A 20,106-nucleotide genomic window follows, 5' to 3' on the forward strand; every position below is an offset into this window, starting at 1 on the left:
CACCAAATATTGAATATGGGGTTCTATATACCTGCTTCCACAAAATACTGATTGAGGGGTGCGATATACCTGCTTCCACAAAATACAGATTGAGGGGTGCAATATACCTGCTTCCACCAAATATAGATTGAGGCCTGCGATACACCTGCTTCCACAAAATACTGATTAAGGGAATTGATATACCTGTTTCCACCAAATACGAATTGAGGCCTGCGATATACCTGCTTCCACAAATATTGCTCTTCTCTAGGGACTTTGGCACACGATCATTTTTAAAATGACAGGCAGAGGAAGAGGCAGGCCGTTCCACAGGGGTGGTATGGGTCAGGCAGGTGCACCAGGCCGGAGCCTAAATCGGAAGTTGGAGAAGGTGCGTGTGATTACGTCAAAGGATGCACCAGAGTTGTATAAGTGGCTCACTCAGCCTTCCACTTCTGCACCCTCCTCATTCTCTGTATCTTAACCCTCCTCACTCTGCTGTGTGCACCCCCCAAAGACACTACCACCACCACCACCACCATAGCCCCTCCACTCGAGTCAGAGGAATTATTTTCCTATCCATTCCCAGACCTTACCAATGCGCAGCCATTCTTGGCATCGGATGAGGAAGAGGAGGTAGCAACGGCCACCACCCAGCAGTCTGACGACAGTACCCAGATCAGCCCAAGGAGGGTGGTCCCCGCTGTTGCTGCCTACTCCGAAATCTCTGATGTCAGTGATGGTGAAGGTGACGATGATGACTTGTCGATGGACGTCACGTGGCTGCCCACATGAGAGGAAGAGGAGGGGAGTGTAGCTGGCCAGCTAAGACCTGTCCTAGGTTGCTAATATAGCTTATATGTTTATACAGCTAAACCTAAATAACCTTAATACAGTTCCTATATTTGTGTGTTAAAGAAAAAAGCAAAGTTATTAACAGTGACGTCATGTTTGAATGTCATAAAACTGGTATATATTGTCTTCACAGAAACAGGAAAGATAATATGCATTTAAGATTCATTATATAATGTAAGGTAAGCTCAATGACACAGTAGAAACAACAGAAAGCATAGAGTTAAACTGTTGTTGCTGGGCAGGAGTCTTGACTAATCACAGCCAGCCTCACACACAGCAAGAATTTTGATGAATCACAGCCAGCCTCACACACAGGAGAGAAGCTGAACAGACATTCACTCCACTAAGAGCTGTGTTTTATGGAAGCACAGAGGCCAAAATAGGTATTTAAAACAGTTATATAATGATCCTACTGTTAATATAGTGATTAGAACTGTATACTGAACTGACTGGTTATACAGTTGTGTTCAAAATTATTCAACCCCCACTGAAATTGAGTGTTTTGGCCAGTTTGACATTGATTTCGATCATTTCAGTCATCTAGTTTACAATTAAATCAAAGAGGCACTTGTAAGTCAGACAAATATAACATAACATTTATAATGAAATAACCACAAATTTATTTTCTGTGCTCACATCATTATCAGTTTTATTCAACCCCCAAGTGACATTCAATCTTAGTACTTAGTACAACATCCTTTTCCAGTTATAACAGCTTTTAAACGCAAAGCATAGCTTGACACAAGTGTCTTGCAGCGATCTACGGGTATCTTCGCCCATTCTTCATGGGCAAAAGCCTCCAGTTCAGTCACATTCTTAGGCTTGCGCGCTGCAACTGCTTTCTTTAAGTCCCACCAGAGGTTCTCAATCGGATTTAAGTCTGGTGACTGCGATGGCCACTTCAAAATGTCCCAGCCTTTAATCTGCAACCATGCTCTAGTGGACTTGGAGGTATGCTTGGGATCATTGTCCTGTTGAAAGGTCCAACGTCTCCCAAGCCTCAGGTTTGTGACGGACTGCATCACATTTTCATCCAATATCTCCTGGTACTGAAGAGAATTCATGGTACCTTGCACACGCTGAAGCTTCCCTGTACCTGTAGAAGCAAAACAGCCCCAAAGCATGATTGACCCCACGCCATGCTTCACAGTAGGCAAGGTGTTCTTTTCTTCATAGGCCTTGTTCTTCCTCCTCCAAACATAGCGTTGATCCATGGGCCCAAACAGTTCTAATTTTGTTTCATCAGTCCACAGAACACTATCCCAAAACTTTTGTGGTTTGTCCACATGACTTTTGGCAAACTGCCGTCGACTCTTCTTATTCTTTGGAGACAGCAAGGGGGTGCGCCTGGGAGTTCTGGCATGGAGGCCTTCATTACGCAGTATGCGCCTTATTGTCTGAGCTGAAACTTCAGTACCCACATCTGACAAATCCATTTTTAGTTCCTCAGCAGTCACACGGGGACTTTTGTCCACTTTGCGCTTCAGGTAGCGCACAGCAGTCGAAGTCAGCATCTTCATTCTGCCACGACCAGGTAGCGTTTCAACAGTGCCCTTTGCCTTGAATTTGCGAATGATGGTTCCTATGGTGTCTCTTGGTATGTTTAACATCTTTGCAATCTTCTTATAGCCATTGCCCTTCCTGTGAAGAGAAATCACCTCTTCTCTTGTCTTCCTGGACCATTCTCTTGACTTCACCATGTTTGTAAACACACCAGTAAATGTCTAGAAGGAGCTGAGTATCACAGTCCTTTTAAATCTGCCTAATTGGTGCTTATTATGCTTGATTGCTGCTCCTTGACATCCACAGGTGTTTTCAATACCTGATCGAAAACACTTGAATGAACCTCTGTTCTTAAGAGTGGTAGTCTTTAAGGGGTTGAATAATTGTGTCAATGAAGAAATCACAAAAAAACATTTAACCACTTAAGGACCACAGGTTTATACCCCCCTAGTGACCAGGCCCTTTTTTACAAATCGGCACTCCACAACTTTAGTGGTTTATTGCTCGGTCATGCAACTTACCACTCAAATGAATTTTACCTCCTTTTCTTCTCACTAATAGAGCTTTGATTTTTACTTTTTTTGTTATTAATCGAAATTTAACGATTTTTTTGCAAAAAAATGTCATTTTTCACTTTCAGTTGTAAAATTTTGCAAAGAAAACGACATCCATATATAATTTTTTCTCTAAATTTATTGTTCTACATGTCTTTGATAAAAAAAAATGTTTAGGTAAAAAAAAAAATGGTTTGGGTAAAAGTTATAGCGTTTACAAACTATGGTACAAAAATGTGAATTTCCGCTTTTTGAAGCAGCTCTGACTTTCTGAGCACCTGTCATGTTTCCGGAGGTTCTACAATGCTCAGACAGTAGAAAAGCCCCACAAATGACCCCATTTCGGAAAGTAGACACCCTAAGGTATTCGCTGATGGGCATAGTGAGTTCATAGAACTTTTTATTTTTTGTCACAAGTTAGCGAAAAATGATGATATTTTTATTTATTTTTTTTCTTACAAAGTCTCATATTCCACTAACTTGTGACAAAAAATAAAAACTTCCATGAACTCACTATGCCCATCACGAAATACCTTGGGATGTCTTCTTTCCAAAATTGGGTCACTTGTGGGCTAGTTATACTGCCCTGGCATTTTAGGGGCCCAAATGCGTGCGAAGTAGTTTGAAATCAAAATCTGTAAAAAATGGCCGGTGAAATCCGAAAGGTGCTCTTTGGAATGTGGGCCCCTTTGCCCACCTAGGCTGCAAAAAAGTGTCACACATGTGGTATTGCTGTACTCAGGAGAAGTTAGGCAATGTTTTTTGGGGTGTCATTTTACATATACCCATGCTGGGTGACAAAAATTTCAATCTTTCATGGACTCAATATGCCCCTCAGCGAATACCTTGGGGTGTCTACTTTCCGAAATGGGGTCACATGTGGGGTATTTATAATGCCCTGGCATTTCAGGGGCCCTAAAGCGTGAGAAGAAGTCTGGAATATAAATGTCTAAAAAAAATTTACGCATTTGGATTCCGTGAGGGGCATGGTGAGTTCATGTGAGATTTTATTTTTTGACACAAGTTAGTGGAATAGGAGACTTTGTAAGAAAAAATAAAAAAATAAAATTTCCGCTAACTTGGGCCAAAAAAAATGTCTGAATGGAGCCTTACAGGGGGGTGATCAATGACAGGGGAGTGATCAGGGAGTCTATATAGGGTGATCACACCCGTCATTGATCACCCCCCTGTAAGGCTCCATTCAGACGTCCGTATGTGTTTTGCGGATCCGATCCATGTATCAGTGGATCCGTAAAAATCATATGGACGTCTGAATAGAGCCTTACAAGGGGGTGATCAATGACAGGGGGGTGATCAGGGAGTCTATATGGGGTGATCAGGGGTTAATAAGTGACAGGGGGGGGGTGTAGTGTAGTGGTGTTTGGTGCTACTTATTAATGAGCTGCCTGTGTCCTCTGGTGGTCGATCCAAGCAAAAGGGACCACCAGAAAACCAGGTAGCAGGTATATTAGACGCTGTTATCAAAACAGCGTCTAATATACCTGTTAGGGGTTAAAAAAATCGCATCTCCAGCCTGCCAGCGAATGATCGCCGCTGGCAGGCTGAAGATCCATTCGCTTACCTTCCGATCCTGTGAACAGGAAATCTCGGCTCACGCGAGATGACGCCAATCGGCGTTAGTGTAGCCTGGGAGCGCCGCAAGCGTTAGTGTGGCGGCAAGTAGTTAATACTGTATTACAAAAACAATTGATGTCATTTTAGTTGCATTTGGTTCTTTAACAAGTCCTTGTAAGATTTCATTCTGAACACAAATTACAAATGTACACTAAATTCCCTAAAACCCTTTACAGCATTGGGGGTTGAATAATTTTGAACACAACTGTATGTATGTTTACTTACAGTTCCACCATACAAACGAACTAGTGAGCCATACAATCATACAATCCAAACTAATTGCATACTAATGCGAACTGCTCATACCAGATCATAAGCAATTGTATAGAGCAAACTTCAAACCAAGTAGAGCAAGTGAACTATTGGTTAACCTCAGATATGCCTCTCAGAGAGATCCTAAAGTGCTTAAATAACTTAAAGTGAGAGTACAGACACTCAAGAGAGAAATATATCCACCATTTTATGTTGAATGACAAGATTGAACAGTTGAACCACCATCTTATGCATACCGCCATTTTATAATACTTTATCCAACACGTGTTTTGTACATGGACTATCTGCTGCGGAGGTGGCAGTGTTATATATGAAGAAAAGTTGAAGTTAATAAAGAAGTTATTTCAAGCATTTGGTGTGCTCTTTAAACCTACTGCTTCCATAGAACGGCGCTAGAGGGATTACAGTCAGAAATATCAAAATTCTTCTAATGCCACAGCGCAAAAGGCACTTCCTAGTGCTGCGCCTGCCACAGGGAGTTCAGAGGGAGAGACTGAGCAGCAGATAGGGAGGAGAAGGAAGAGAAGCAGGCAGAACTTTCAGTGCACAGGAGGCAAAAATCAGACTGGAAAATGTATCTGGAGAGAGCCATCCACCATGCACGGTCACATCTTGCGCTCCCAGGACGCCGGCACAATAGTGTTGCCATCTGCAGTCTGTGCTGTCAAGGCATAAGTCGCGGTAAGCCCAACACTCACCTAGGGACGACCGCCTTAAGGCACCTGGCCTCCCATCACCAAGCCCAGTGGGAGCAACGCCGTCAGAACCCACAAAGCCACACTCCCGACGCTCCACGTCCTGCCTCTTCTCATTCTCCTCTCTCCTCTAATTTGTCCACCACTCCACCTTCCACTGTGCCATCATCTCGTTCATCTGGCAGAAGGTAGGCTTCCGTGGCCCAAATGTTTGAGAGTAAAAAAGATAATGATGCCGGATAACCCTCTTGCCCAATGGCTGACCGCTGGCTTATCGGAACTGCTAGCCCGCCGACTACTGCCATATAAACTGGTGGACTCAGAGGCCTTTAGAAAATTATTGGCACACCGCAATGGAAGGTCCCCGGAAGGAAGTATTTCTCCCAGAAGGGCATCCCAGAGCTATATGGCCACATTCAGCGGCAAGTGAAAATATCTCTGGCACACAGTGTCAGTGCCAAGATACATCTGACCACAGACACGTGGTCTAGCAAACACGGGCAGGGAAGGTACATAACTTTTACTGCCCACTGGGTGAACCTTCTGGCTCCCGTGTGGATTTGGTGATACCGTTGCAGATTGCATGCAGGCCTCTTCTTCTCCTCCTACTCCATCCTCTATCTCATCCTTGGCTGACTCCTCCTTTTCCACTGCTACCGCCTCTTCCGCTGCACCCCCTAAGCTTCCTAGAACCTATTTGACGTGCCAGGTGAGACGGTGCCATGCTGTGCTGAGGCTGTTGTGCCTGGAAGCAAAGAGCCACATCGGTCCTGCACTGCTTTCAGCTTTGCGGTCACAGGCAGATCAGTGGCTAACCCCGCTCAATTTGACATTTGGTAAAGTGGTGTGCAACAACGGTGCCAATCTGCTGAGCGCGCTGAAACAGAACAAAATGACACACATGCCGTGCATTGCACACGTTCTGAACTTAGTCGTGCAGCGATTAGTTGCCAAATACCCCGGGGTCCAGGACGTCATGCGGCAGGCCAGGAAAATCTCTGGCCATTTTAGAAGATCTTACACGGCCATGGCTTGCCTTGCTGATGTTCAGCGGTGACACCACCTGCCCGTCAGACGTCTGATTTGTGACAGCCTGACGAGCTGGAACTCCACCTTGTATATGCTTGATAGGCTGCTCCAGCAGCAACATGCCGTTAATGACTACCTGTACGAACTCTGCAGTAGGACACGTTCTGGGGAGCTTGGTTTCTTTTCATAGTGCCAGTGGCTGCTCATGCGCGATGCATGCAGACTTCTGCGGCCATTTGATGAGATCACCAAACTGGTCAGTCACAGTCAGGGCACCATCAGTGACATTGTACCTTACGCCTTCTTTCTGGAGCGTGCATTGCGTCGTGTCATTGATCAAGCCGTCGAGCAGCAGGAGCTGGAAGATGAGGAAGTCGCAATGCTGAATGAATTCCCAGGGGGGCTACTCCATCTGAGACAAGTCAGCAGGAGTGTGAAGAGGAATCAGAGGTGGATGATGGCTGGGGAAGGAGGAGGAGCAAGAAGAGCAGGCTTTGAGGGGGGACTTTAAACTTTTCGGGGATCCCTCGTGTTGTCCGTGGCTGGGGGGAGGAGACCGAGGACAACATTCTTCTGGGCAATGAGCAGGAGCCAGGGCACTCCACCACTTCCAATTTAGTGCAAATGGGGGCCTTCATGCTCCAGTGTTTGAAGAGGGACCCCCGTATTAAAAAGCATAAAGGGCAAGGACCAGTGGCAACGTTCTAAGACCCCCGGTACAAACACAAAATGGCGGACATGTTACTAGCATCACAGAGGGCTTGCAGAATGCAGCATTTCCAGGCCTTGCTGCGAGAGATGCGCTGGCAGAGGAATTTCCACCCACAGCGAGTATCAATCCTACCGCGCCTGCAAGAAGTGCGCGGTCTAAGATGTGTTGGTCACTTTGGATATGAGATCATTCTTGCAGCCAACTCATCAACAGCCGCCCTCCGCATCCAGCCTCAGGGAACGCCCAGACCGACAGGTGTCTGACTACATCGGGTTAACGGCCGAAGTGGGCGCTCTGAGAAGCAAAGAACCCTTGGACAACTTGGTGTGCAGGCTTGACCTGTGGCCAGAGCTGGCACAATTTGCCATGGAACACTTGGCTTCCCCCTCGTCGAGTGTCCTGTCCGAAAGCACATTCAGCGCAGCAGGGATGGGGGGGAAGATCGTGACCGATAAGCGCACTCGCCTAGCTCACGACAGTGTGGACTACCTCACATTTCATGCCAGCCCACACATATCCGCCACCACCAGAGCAAAGAATGGTCCTTGTCTTATGTATATACAGTGGCATAAAAGGCCCTTTCTGTCAGGTGAATGCCTAATGTTTGGTGCCTCTGCTCCAGTGGCCTACAGTAAAATTTTTATTAAGTGAACGCCTAATGTATCTCCAGCAACATAATCGCAAGTTCTTTTTTGTTAAGTGAATGCCTAATTTTTAGGGCCTGTACTCCTGTGGCCTAAAAAAAAAAAAATTTCTAGGCTCCAGTAGGGCACATTATTGAGAGTTTCCCTTTAGGACGCATAAAAAGGGTCCCGGATTAAAATACATATTTTTTGTGGGAATTTTTCCTGTCGATCCCCCTCTGGTAGGTGACTGTCCATGTTGTGGGACTATTTGTGCACTTCTAGTAAGTATTTAGTGGCTGCAAATATGACATGAAGGTTTTTCAGGTTCGCCTGACATTAAAGTGAATGAGGCCCGCCGCGAACGCGCGGTTCGCGAACATTTAATCGCGAATGTGCGTTCGCAAAACGTCCCGGCCGATGTTCTTCCATCACTAGCTGTTTATGTACAGCATTAAAATGTATTGGCTCTGCATAGGCAAAATTCTTATCAGCCGAAGTCGCACGAAACTTCGATGAATTACTTTGGTATTCCTATCTGCATCTTTAAAAACATTTTAAAAAAAGAATCCAAAGTTGGGTTTGGTACTGGTTGGTACCTCGGTATCGAAAAAGACTTCTGATTCCTATTTGAAAATGTTTTTAAAGACACAGTAATTCACCAAAGTCTAGCGCGACTTCTGCCGAAACTACTTTTTCCTACATGGAGCCAATACATTTTAATGTTTAAAGTTTTTAAACGAACGCCTAGTTGGAACAGAAACTGCACAACAATAAAATCCCACCACTTTATCAGCGCTCCAATAAAAATACGTGTTATATCCGTATAAACCCACGTATCTAAAGAAATGTATCTATAACATGATGGGCAGTGCACCTACCGTCACATGGTGCACCCTGCTGGATACTGCCGCCTGCACCCGCTCAGTATAATGGGGTCCGGCAGAGATCCGGCCTCTACACAACTAATACCGATGCACACAGAATATTCTGTCCGGCCGATTCCTGGCATTCTCTGGTGTGAACGTGGCCTTACCCGATGCCCTGCCCCTGCAGTCTGCAGTACCTCCGCCGCACTGCGCAGCCGATGAAAAAAAGACTCCGCAGACAGAGGTGGAATATGAACCATTTAAGCCTCCATGATGTACAGATTCGTCATGGCTGCAAACTGTCACCTTGTCTATGTACATGGTGACAGTTCCGAGATCATGGCTGTTACACACAGCCAGCGATGTCAGCTAACCGACCCGGGACCAATGAGATCTTCTGGACACGTCTTCTATATAACGCCCCCTGCTCCAGTCCACATCTCTGAGATCTCCTGGATATGTCTTCTATATAACGCCCCCTCCTCCAGTCCACGTCTCTGGGATCTCCTGGATATGTCTTCTATATAACGCCCCCTCCTCCAGTCCACGTCTCTGGGATCTCCTGGATATGTCTTCTATATAACGCCCCCTCCTCCAGTCCACATCTCTGAGATCTCCTGGATATATCTTCTATATATCGTCCCCTCCTCCAGTCCACGTCTCTGAGATCTCCTGGATATATCTTCTATAAATCCTCCCCTCCTCCAGTCCACGTCTCTGAGATCTCCTGGATATGTCTTCTATATAATGTCCCCTGCTCCAGTCCACGTCTCTGAGATCTCCTGGTTATGTCTTCTATATAACACCCCCTCCTCCAGTCCACGTCTCTCAGATCTCCTGGATATATCTTCTATATATCGTCCCCTCCTCCAGTCCACGTCTCTGAGATCTCCTGGTTATGTCTTCTATATAACACCCCCTCCTCCAGTCCACGTCTCTCAGATCTCCTGGATATATCTTCTATATATCGTCCCCTCCTCCAGTCCACGTCTCTGAGATCTCCTGGATATGTCTTCTATATAACACCCCCTCCTCCAGTCCACGTCTCTGGGATCTCCTGGATATGTCTTCTATATAACGCCCCCTGCTCCAGTCCACGTCTCTGAGATCTCCTGGATATGTCTTCTATATAACGCCCCCTGCTCCAGTCCACGTCTCTGAGATCTCCTGGATATGTCTTCTATATAACGCCCCCTGCTCCAGTCCACGTCTCTGAGATCTCCTGGACAGGTCTTCTATATAACGCCCCCTCCTCCAGTCCACGTCTCTGAGATCTCCTGGATATGTCTCTATATAACGCCCCCTCCTCCAGTCCACGTCTCTGAGATCTCCTGGATATGTCTTCTATATAACGCCCCCTGCTCCAGTCCACGTCTCTGACATCTCCTGGATACGTCTTCTATATAACGCCCCCTGCTCCAGTCCACGTCTCTGAGATCTCCTGGATACGTCTTCTATATAACGCCCCCTGCTCCAGTCCACGTCTCTGAGATCTCCAGGATACGTCTTCTATATATCCTCCCCTCCTCCAGTCCACGTCTCTGAGATCTCCTGGATATGTCTTCTATATAATGTCCCCTGCTCCAGTCCACGTCTCTGAGATCTCCTGGTTATGTCTTCTATATAACACCCCCTCCTCCAGTCCACGTCTCTCAGATCTCCTGGATATATCTTCTATATATCGTCCCCTCCTCCAGTCCACGTCTCTGAGATCTCCTGGTTATGTCTTCTATATAACACCCCCTCCTCCAGTCCACGTCTCTCAGATCTCCTGGATATATCTTCTATATATCGTCCCCTCCTCCAGTCCACGTCTCTGAGATCTCCTGGATATGTCTTCTATATAACACCCCCTCCTCCAGTCCACGTCTCTGGGATCTCCTGGATATGTCTTCTATATAACGCCCCCTGCTCCAGTCCACGTCTCTGAGATCTCCTGGATATGTCTTCTATATAACGCCCCCTGCTCCAGTCCACGTCTCTGAGATCTCCTGGATATGTCTTCTATATAACGCCCCCTGCTCCAGTCCACGTCTCTGAGATCTCCTGGACAGGTCTTCTATATAACGCCCCCTCCTCCAGTCCACGTCTCTGAGATCTCCTGGATATGTCTCTATATAACGCCCCCTCCTCCAGTCCACGTCTCTGAGATCTCCTGGATATGTCTTCTATATAACGCCCCCTGCTCCAGTCCACGTCTCTGACATCTCCTGGATACGTCTTCTATATAACGCCCCCTGCTCCAGTCCACGTCTCCGAGATCTCCTGGATACGTCTTCTATATAACGCCCCCTGCTCCAGTCCACGTCTCTGAGATCTCCAGGATACGTCTTCTATATAACGCCCCCTGCTCCAGTCCACGTCTCTGAGATCTCCTGGATATGTCTTCTATATAACGCCCCCTCCTCCAGTCCACATCTCTGAGATCTCCTGGATATGTCTTCTATATAACGCCCCCTCCTCCAGTCCACGTCTCTGAGATCTCCTGGATATGTCTTCTATATAACGCCCCCTGGTCCAGGCTTATGTTGTACCTGAAGAAGGGGAAGGCCGGTCCGCGAAACGCGTTATAAGTTAGAAGTGAACTCTTGTCAATTGTTTCTTATTTTAATATTTTTAAGCTGGTGTCCTGCCCCAGACGCCTGCGTGCTTACTTCCTCATTTATGTTCTTAGGAATCTGTTGATTACCAGCAGACAGATCTACAGATCCTTCTGGCTGTGGAGCCTTATATGTGTGGATGTGATGAGTGTTCCACTTACCTGGGGGCAGGCGTGTCCTCCTCTGACAACCCTTCACTATGGAGCCTCCTGGGCTGTAATTTCTACCACCTTGTACAGGAGTCAGGCTCCAGGCTGTGCTGCAGGAGAAGGTACAGGACCTGTGATGATGTCATGACCATGTGATCAGGTGTGGGAGGAGTCAGGCTCCAGGCGGTGCTGCAGAAGGTACAGGACCTGTGTGATGTCATTACCATGTGATCATGTGTGGGAGGAGTCGGGCTCCAGGCTGTGCTGCGAGAGGAAGTAAAGGACCTGTGGTGATGTCATAACCATGTGATCATGTGTGGGAGGAGTCAGGTTCCAGGCTGTACTGCAGCAGAAGGTACAGGACCTGTGATGATGTCATGACCATGTGATCATGTGTGGGAGGAGTTAGGCTGTGCTGCAGGAGAAGGTACAGGACCTGTGATGATGTCATGACCATGTGATCAGGTGTGGGAGGAGTCAGGCTCCAGGCGGTGCTGCAGAAGGTACAGGACCTGTGATGATGTCATGACCATGTGATCGTGTGTGGGAGGAGTCATGAAGATCACATGACCAGGATTATCTACTCCCTGTACACAGGTCTCTGCTGTACTGCTTGTAATCCCAGTCTGTATGTAGCAGAGCTGTAAACCTGTAATGTTTATGTAGATGAGCTGTATGTGTGTAATGTCTGTGTAGTTGAGCTGTATGTGCATACAACCAAGCTGTTTATGTGTAATATGCCTCTGAAGACTTCTATCAGTGTGTGTGCAGCAGAGCTGTGTATGTGTAATGTTCAGTTACTACAGCTGAGTCTTTGTCATGTCCATGTAGCAGAGCCGGCGATGTAATCTGCTGGTATCGGGGCTCTGTGTGTGCTCAGGAGATGTTTAGGGGTAACTCTGTCCCTTTTCTCCATATCAGTTATTAGAAATGATGTCAGCGATATCTTATGTCGGGGCAGATGTAGGATTTCTACTGTGGGGGGGGGGGGGGGGGGAGATTAAAATTATTATCCGATGATATATTTTAGTTTTAGTTTTAAAGGATTTTCTTTGTGGTTGATCTGAGCTTCTCTGCTGCTCCATTTCAATGGGGGAACATGGGCCCCTTTCTCATGATTGGCAGGGGCCCCCAGCGATCCGATCCCTACAATTCCTGGGACAGCCCTGCCCCCTTAAATAGCCCCGCCCCCTTTAATAGCCCCACCTTGCGTCATTGGCCGAAAAGAAAAAAAACACTCGAGATTCGTTTCGGTCTCGATTCAGAAAATTTTTGAAAAAGTTTGGCTCGGACACGATTCAGGCTAAACCGACGTTGCTCCAATTACCCTAAAAGTTGGTATTTGACCCCCTCTAGCCTCCGAGGAGTCATCATTTTTAGGAAAACTTGTTCTCTTCTCATTTATTTGTTATGTATTTTTCTTTTCCCCCCACAAGCTCCGGACCCCAATGACGGCAATAGTAACTGATGTCTGACTGACACCGACATACATAGCGGTGGGGAAATGCGTTATCATACAGCGTGTGTAATATCGCACCGCGCCGGGATACGTGTTCTGCTTTTTCATTTTCCAAAGCTTCCAATAATTGCCCCTTATCGGAGGCAGAAGACGATTAAACACACGGTGTTATGGGATAGAAAAATATTACAAAGTGGCTTGGGTGACCAAGTGTCCAAAAATGATGCCTTGACCGGGTCGGAATGCCCGCCTGTACGAAAAACCACAGAAGAAGAAGGGGCTTGTTGTGAACGAGCCTAAAAAACGTCTCCCTTCTAATTGGGAGCAGCAGCAGCAGCAGCGGTCTGGATGTGGGAAGGGGACGGTACTGATAAAGTGGCAGCAGCAGGAGCGGTACAGCATGGACATACAGGGCTGTATATGGGTAGTAGTGGTGGGGGTGGGGGTAGTAGTGTTGGGGGTAGTAGTGGTGGTGGTAGCAGATGCTTTGTGTTAATGGTGGTGGTAGTAGTAGTAGTGATGGGGTAGTAGTGATAGTGGTGGCTGATGCTTTGTGTTAATGATGATGGTGGTAGTAGTAGTGCTGGGGGTAGTAGTGATAGTGGTGGCTGATGCTTGGTGTTAATGGTGGTGGTAGTAGTAGTGCTGGGGGTAGTAGTGATAGTGGTGGCTGATGCTTTGTGTTAATGATGATGGTGGTAGTAGTAGTGCTGGGGGTAGTAGTGATAGTGGTGGCTGATGCTTGGTGTTAATGGTGGTGACAGTAGGAGAGTAACAGTGAGGAGCAGCAGCTGAGGCAGATGAAGCAGCAGCCATACGGTACATGTTGGCAGAAAGGCCGCAGCATAATGAAGGCAGCAGCAGCCTTACGGAAGATGATGGTCAGCAGGTCACAGCAGTAGAGATGAGCGAATCGAAGCTGACGAAGTGGAATTCAATCCAAATTTCAGGAAAAATTAAATTTGCAATTAATCTGATTTTCCTCGCGCTTCGTGGTAACGGAGAGCAATTTTTCCTAAAATGGCGGCTACACGTGTGAAGACATGGGGCAAGGAACTCTAAGATGGAGGGATGACCCATAATGCCATGCATCCAGACAATCTTCAGCCAGCCCTGCTATGTCACAGCCCTATAGATACGGCGGCCATCTTTGATTCTGGCATTCACCAGTGCACTTAGTGCAGGGAGAGACATGTCTGCAGCCGCTAGGGATAGTCATTGGAAAAACGTCATTGTGAGAAAAAGCGATTTACAAGTGCAGGGAAACATTATTTGGGGATCCATATAGCCATTATACAGCTCTGTCATTCCAGCAATTAGTTATTGGGGGGCAAGTGCTATGTTGAAAAGCCTTTAGTGGCTTATATCTGTGGGAAAAGATAAATGTATACGCAGGTCACTTTTGCTGTTATTTGTGCTAAAAGTGGCATATTTCAGTCCAAAATGAGAAATATATTTGGGGCTTTTAGGGGTGTTTTAATTTGCTTTTAGTTCAGCTACACGTATGTCAGGCAGAGAAGTGCCAGGCCATGCACAGGGGAGGGGCAGAGGCCTAAATGTTTCTGGCGCTGGCACAGGTGGCAGCAGAGTAAGGGTGCGTGGCAGCAGGAGTCGCAGCCAGAGGCCTGAGCTCCCGGCGTCATCTAGCGGTCGAGTCCTGACCAGCAACCCAGCGGTTCTTGATTGGTTAACTCCGTCATCCAGTTCATCCCAAGTGACATCAGACACCGCCAGCCAACAGTCAGTGGGTTCAGTGGCCCTCACCTGTCCTCAACCTGCCTCTGTCCTTTGCTGTTCCCTCAGCCAGAGAAGCTATTTATGCTGTGGGCTCAGCTCCACTATACAGCGAGGACAGTCAGCAGCTACTGCCCAGCCTTTCCAAGTGGTGGACTCTGCACCTTTCAGAGAACTTCTGGCTTCTGGAGAGTTCCATGCCTTTAGTGACATATTTCGGTAACCCAAAAAAATGTATTAAGCGCTTAGCGCTGCGGTTATATGCGGTAAAATCTTTATTGACCTATTTCAGTGGAAAAAATATATTTTAATCAGCTTTCAGCGCTGCGATTATATACGGTAAAATCTTTATTGACGTATCTTAATAAACTTTGCGACTCTTCTGGGCTCAAAGCTATTTTGAAGGTTTGTCTTCTTATATTATAAATCATATGAATGTACCATAAGATTACTTACACATCTCCAACTCTATAAATAATAATAAAACACGTGGACACAAATATTTTTTGCTGGAATAAATTAGGCCACGGCCGGCTTTATTAAAGATTAACTTAATCCAAAATTCAACTGTATCAATATATACCAATAACTTCATAAACAATAATTAGACCAGCCATAAGCTCGGCCTAAACTTCAGACTTAACTCGTCCGCTCACCAATTCAGTGAGCGACTTTACACCCTCCTTCTAATAAAGCAGCCGTGACAAACAAAACAAACTTTCAACAGGGAAGGGCGGGCGGGGGCAGCACCTCCTTCAGACGCTGATGAGATGACAGCCTAACACTGCCCGCTACCGCTACTATATAGCCCTAACCAAGGGGGGCCCTGAAACTGTCCCACCAATGAACTAACTGTTGCTGGGCATCCCAGGCTACCCTGCCCAGCAACACTACCCCATAGGTCACCTAATGACCCAATGATTTACCTCTGCCCCAAACCCCCCAGCAACCAACTATACTTAGCTCACCTAAACACACTTTTAGGCGGGAAATTTTCCCACCACAAACTAAGTACAAGCTAATGGGATGATTATAATCCCATGCGGATCCCTCTATATAATTTCGGAATCCATACATGGGATTATAAATCATATGAATGTATCATAAGATTACTTACACATCTCCAACTCTATAAATAATAATAAAACACGTGGACACAAATATTTTTTGGTGGAATAAATTAGGCCACGGCCGGCTTTATTAAAGATTAACTTAATCCAAAATTCAACTGTATCAATATATACCAATAACTTCATAAACAATAATTAGACCAGCCATAAGCTTGGCCTAAACTTCAGACTTAACTCGTCCGCTCACCATTTCAGTGAGCGACTTTACACCCACCGGACCATGCCGGCTAACCAGGCGGCGTGGGCCCCATCTCCCATAACTATCTCAATTATAGCTTGCATGTCCAAATTGAAAATGTCCAAACCGATCTCTGACAAATGAATCTTGTCCGAAAAATAAAGGCCGGGCAAACCACCTTCAAGGTCCACGTGTCGAAAAGAAAATCCCCAGATTAATGGCATAAAACGAGCCATAATTCTATTCAAACGTATCCTAATCTTATCCAAATATTTAAAATTAGAACAGGATAACCAAAGTAAACGTGGAATCATCTCAGAAAAAACCAAACGGGCATCAGGGAACAATCGCCTAGCCCTTACCATAGTACGTTTCATACAAAAGGCCAACTCAATGGTACCAAATTTGCCCACATCATTGGCCCCCGCATGAAAAATTATTATATCAGAATCAGGGTATAAATCACACATTTCCAACAGTACATCCATCAAACCTTCCCAACGAAGACCCCTGACTCCATTCCAGTATATTCGAACCGTATCTGTGGACCAAGAGAAGTTATCACCGTACGATCTTTACAGCTCTGCGATGGGCCCAATATACGAAAGAATGGCCGATAATCCATACGGTGAGACCTGTGAAAACTATAATATAAAGAATCATCAGATCACAGAAACATCAGGACAAACATACATTTTAAAACAATTAGACGACCATCTTCCAATCCGTTTAATCATCGACGCACTCAAACCCGACCGAGCCGCCGCAGTGGCAGCTCCAATCCGGAAAGAATGCGACGTAATCCGGACACCATCTAAACCCAATTCCTTTAAACATTTTTTTAGCACGGACCTAAATTGATATTGCGTTAAAGGAGAAGCATTTGCATGCACAAAGAAAGCATTACCACCCCTTGGTCTGCGAAGCCCATAATGAGAAATCATACTCACCGGACAAATACCACCCGACCCAACTCTGTTCACACGGATCCAGGTACCCTTACCTGACTGATCCATCTTTGACGTCGGAAGAAAGAACAAAACATAATTAACATGAACATGGACATGCTTCAAGGCCAAACCCAAACCTGCCTCACTATTTCTTGGAAACAACTCACTAATTCTAAAAGCACCAAAAAACATACAACAAAACGCGGTGGAAAATAGCAACTCTTCAAAACAAACTAAAGAAGTAACAACATAATGATAATAACAGCGTGGGAGAAATAGGACATCTATTGTCAGGAGAACAATTACCACGTTTGTAACCTTTTAACATCTGCTTAATCAAGAAATAATCGAAAAAAGAAGGAGAACCTAAAACCCGAAACCCTTAAAACAGTAGAGTAAGCCAGTCCCTCCCTAAATAATGCCACACAAAATGCTAAAGCAGCAACCTCGCCACTACCATGAGAAGACCAACCTCTATCAGCTGTAAAACTGCACCACCTAAGCCACGAACGGCTATAATCCGACCATGTCGCCGGAGCCACAGAAGACTGTAAGTAAGACATACCTAGGACCAAATCAGATTCCACAGGTACGCAGGGCACGATTCCCCTTTCAGATCGGCCCCTTCCGCCAACTGCCGGAATGTCTGAAACTGAAAACGGGAAAGCGAATCAGCAATTGAATTATCTATTCCAGGGATATGGCGAGCTTTCAACCAAATATTTAATCTTAAACAGAGAAGCACCAGATGACGTAACAAGAACCAGCAGCATCCGTAAACAAATCCATAGCAGAAGCTAAAACAAAATCTTCCTGCCAATACGACCTGCCATTATATAGCTGAAAGAATTCCAACCAAATCATAAAATCTTCCTTAACCTCCCTAGATAAACTAACATGAAAACCCGGGTTCCTCACACCAGAAATCTTTGCAGACAATTGCCAACAAAACACCGGCCCATCGGCATAATCCTACTGGCAAAAGCTAACATACCCAAAACCGACTGAATCTCTTTCACCTTAGCTGTACGCTTACTTAGCAATGAAGATAATGCCATACAGATTTTTGACACTTTTTGTGACGGAAGACAAAATTCGCCTTTCACAGAATCCTATGACAATCCCCAAATATTCCAAACAATTAGTAGGGTACACCGTCTTCTCCTCAGCTAACGGAACACCAAACTCAGTACAAACTGCAAAAAATGATTCCAAACTTTCTAAGCATGCTGAAGACTCCGCTCGACCAATGAACAGGAAATCGTCCAAATAGTGCGTCACTGCACCCCGCATACACCTGACTGCTACTACCCATTCAATAAACGAGGAAAAAAAACTTCAAAATAGAAACAAGACAAAGAACAACCCATTGGAATACATTTATCAAAATAAAATAAACCCTGAAAATGAAAACCAAGTGAGTTAAAACAAGAAGGAAGTACAGGTAACAGGCGAAAGGCGGACTGAACGTCCGCCTTTCCCATCAAAGCACCTTTACCAAAACTACGTATTAGGTCTATTGCTGAATCAAATGTGGCATACTTGACCGAACACAATGCTTTATCAAGCTCATCATTTAAGGATGCACCATAAGGAAATGATAAATGATGAATCAAACGAAAAGCATTGGGTTCTTTCTTTGGAACAACTCCCAATGGAGAAAGACGAAAATTGGCAAAAGGCGGAGAGGAAAAAGGACCAGCGATCCTGCCTAACTCCAGTTCCTTTGCCAATTTATCCCTCACAACCACAGGAAATTGATCAACTGAAGACAAATTATTCACCCATTCACAACCAAAACCAGAAAACGATGGCAACTGAAAACCCAAAGCAAAACCGTCAAGTAGCAGCTCCGCCATCTTGCAATTTGGGTAACGTTCTAACCAGGGACGCATGGTCACCAGATTTACTGGCGTCCATGCTTTTGCAGTAAACTCCTTGTGGATGGCATGGTAGGCATGTTAGCTCTTTTATAACAGCGAACCATCGGGTGACTGCCCCCACAAAAGGCACATTCATGGCGATATTTACATGACGCCGGCCACCTACACTGTGCTTCATTAAACGCAAAGCAGGTGCCCTTTTTTAACAATTGAGACTGCGGTACTGCAGAGGCTGGCTGCTGTTTTGGGGCAGAATAAGATGAACGCTGTGGCAACAATAAATTAAGCCACAGCCCAACATCCTTTGTGCCCCACCGCATGCTATTATATACGGACAGCCTCTGTCTGAAATTTTTGTCATACACAAACCAACCTTTCCCTCCAAAATTCTTATACGCCTCTAAAACATTATCTAAATGTTGAAAAAGCCCTGAACATTTTGCAGGAAATTTCTCACCCATCACGCTGCAAAAGATACAGTATGCCTGCAACCAATTATTAAAAGTACGAGGGATCGGGCGCCTCCTATCTTCTTCAGACTTATCCTCCCTTCTATCTAATTTAGCGACAAAATCTTTTGAAGCAGGTAACAACGACAATATGTCCACAAATTCATTTCTCCATATCTTTTCTTTAACCGACATGGAGAGATGTATACTGTCACTGTATATAATTTCATTGTGTAATACTTTTGAGGGGGCCCTGACAAAATCTTTTAGTCCTCCTCCTCCTGGATTGGCCCCTTCTGGGTCAGGGCCCCAAAGCAGCCGCTTCCCCTATAGTTACGCCCCTGGGACCAAGTTATCCTCCGCCGGTGTACAAAACATCACTTTTGTCAAAATGGAGGAACCCTGGACATTAAGGAGGGGTACACATGGCAATACTTGCATTGCCTGCTGACCTTTAGGTGACTGTCACTGGGCTAGAAAGGTTTTCTGCCCAGTGATGGTAAGGCTATTTTTGACCTGTGATTCTGGAGGGAAAAGTTTTCCCGCTTCTGTCAGGATCACTTGGCAGAAGTTTCATTCTTCCTAGTGATTTCCCTTTAATTGGTTAGATTGATTGACCTATTGTGACCCAGGGTTCTGGGTAGGGTTACCCAGACCCTGGTAACAATGGTTTGATTGGTGGAAAGGGCCGGTTAATAGGCTGTAGGTGTCTGTGCTAAAGGGACCGGGTTGCCTTTCATCTGCACCTGCCCGTGGAGCCGGATCCTTCGTGCCCCGCCCACCTGTACAGTGTTCATTTTAGGACATGGTCAAATATCATAGTCAAGTATCAAAATAATGCCAATGT

General features: G+C 45.7%; 1 protein-coding gene and 1 long non-coding RNA gene across 2 annotated transcripts in view; both read right to left on the minus strand.

Moving 5' to 3' along the window:
* LOC121003537 (zinc finger protein OZF-like) overlaps nucleotides 1–20,106 on the minus strand; it is a 1,338,071-nt gene that overhangs the window by 723,753 nt on the left and 594,212 nt on the right. The window lies entirely within an intron of this gene.
* LOC121003570 lies at nucleotides 16,554–17,681 on the minus strand. The gene is made up of 3 exons (XR_005779511.1): nucleotides 17,493–17,681; nucleotides 16,928–16,993; nucleotides 16,554–16,621 (listed from the first exon to the last, which is right to left on the minus strand). It is a non-coding gene; the product is annotated as an uncharacterized LOC121003570 (long non-coding RNA).

This window comes from Bufo bufo, chromosome 6 (assembly GCF_905171765.1).
Source record: "Bufo bufo chromosome 6, aBufBuf1.1, whole genome shotgun sequence".
In the NCBI taxonomy this organism is placed as follows: Eukaryota; Metazoa; Chordata; class Amphibia; order Anura; family Bufonidae; genus Bufo; species Bufo bufo.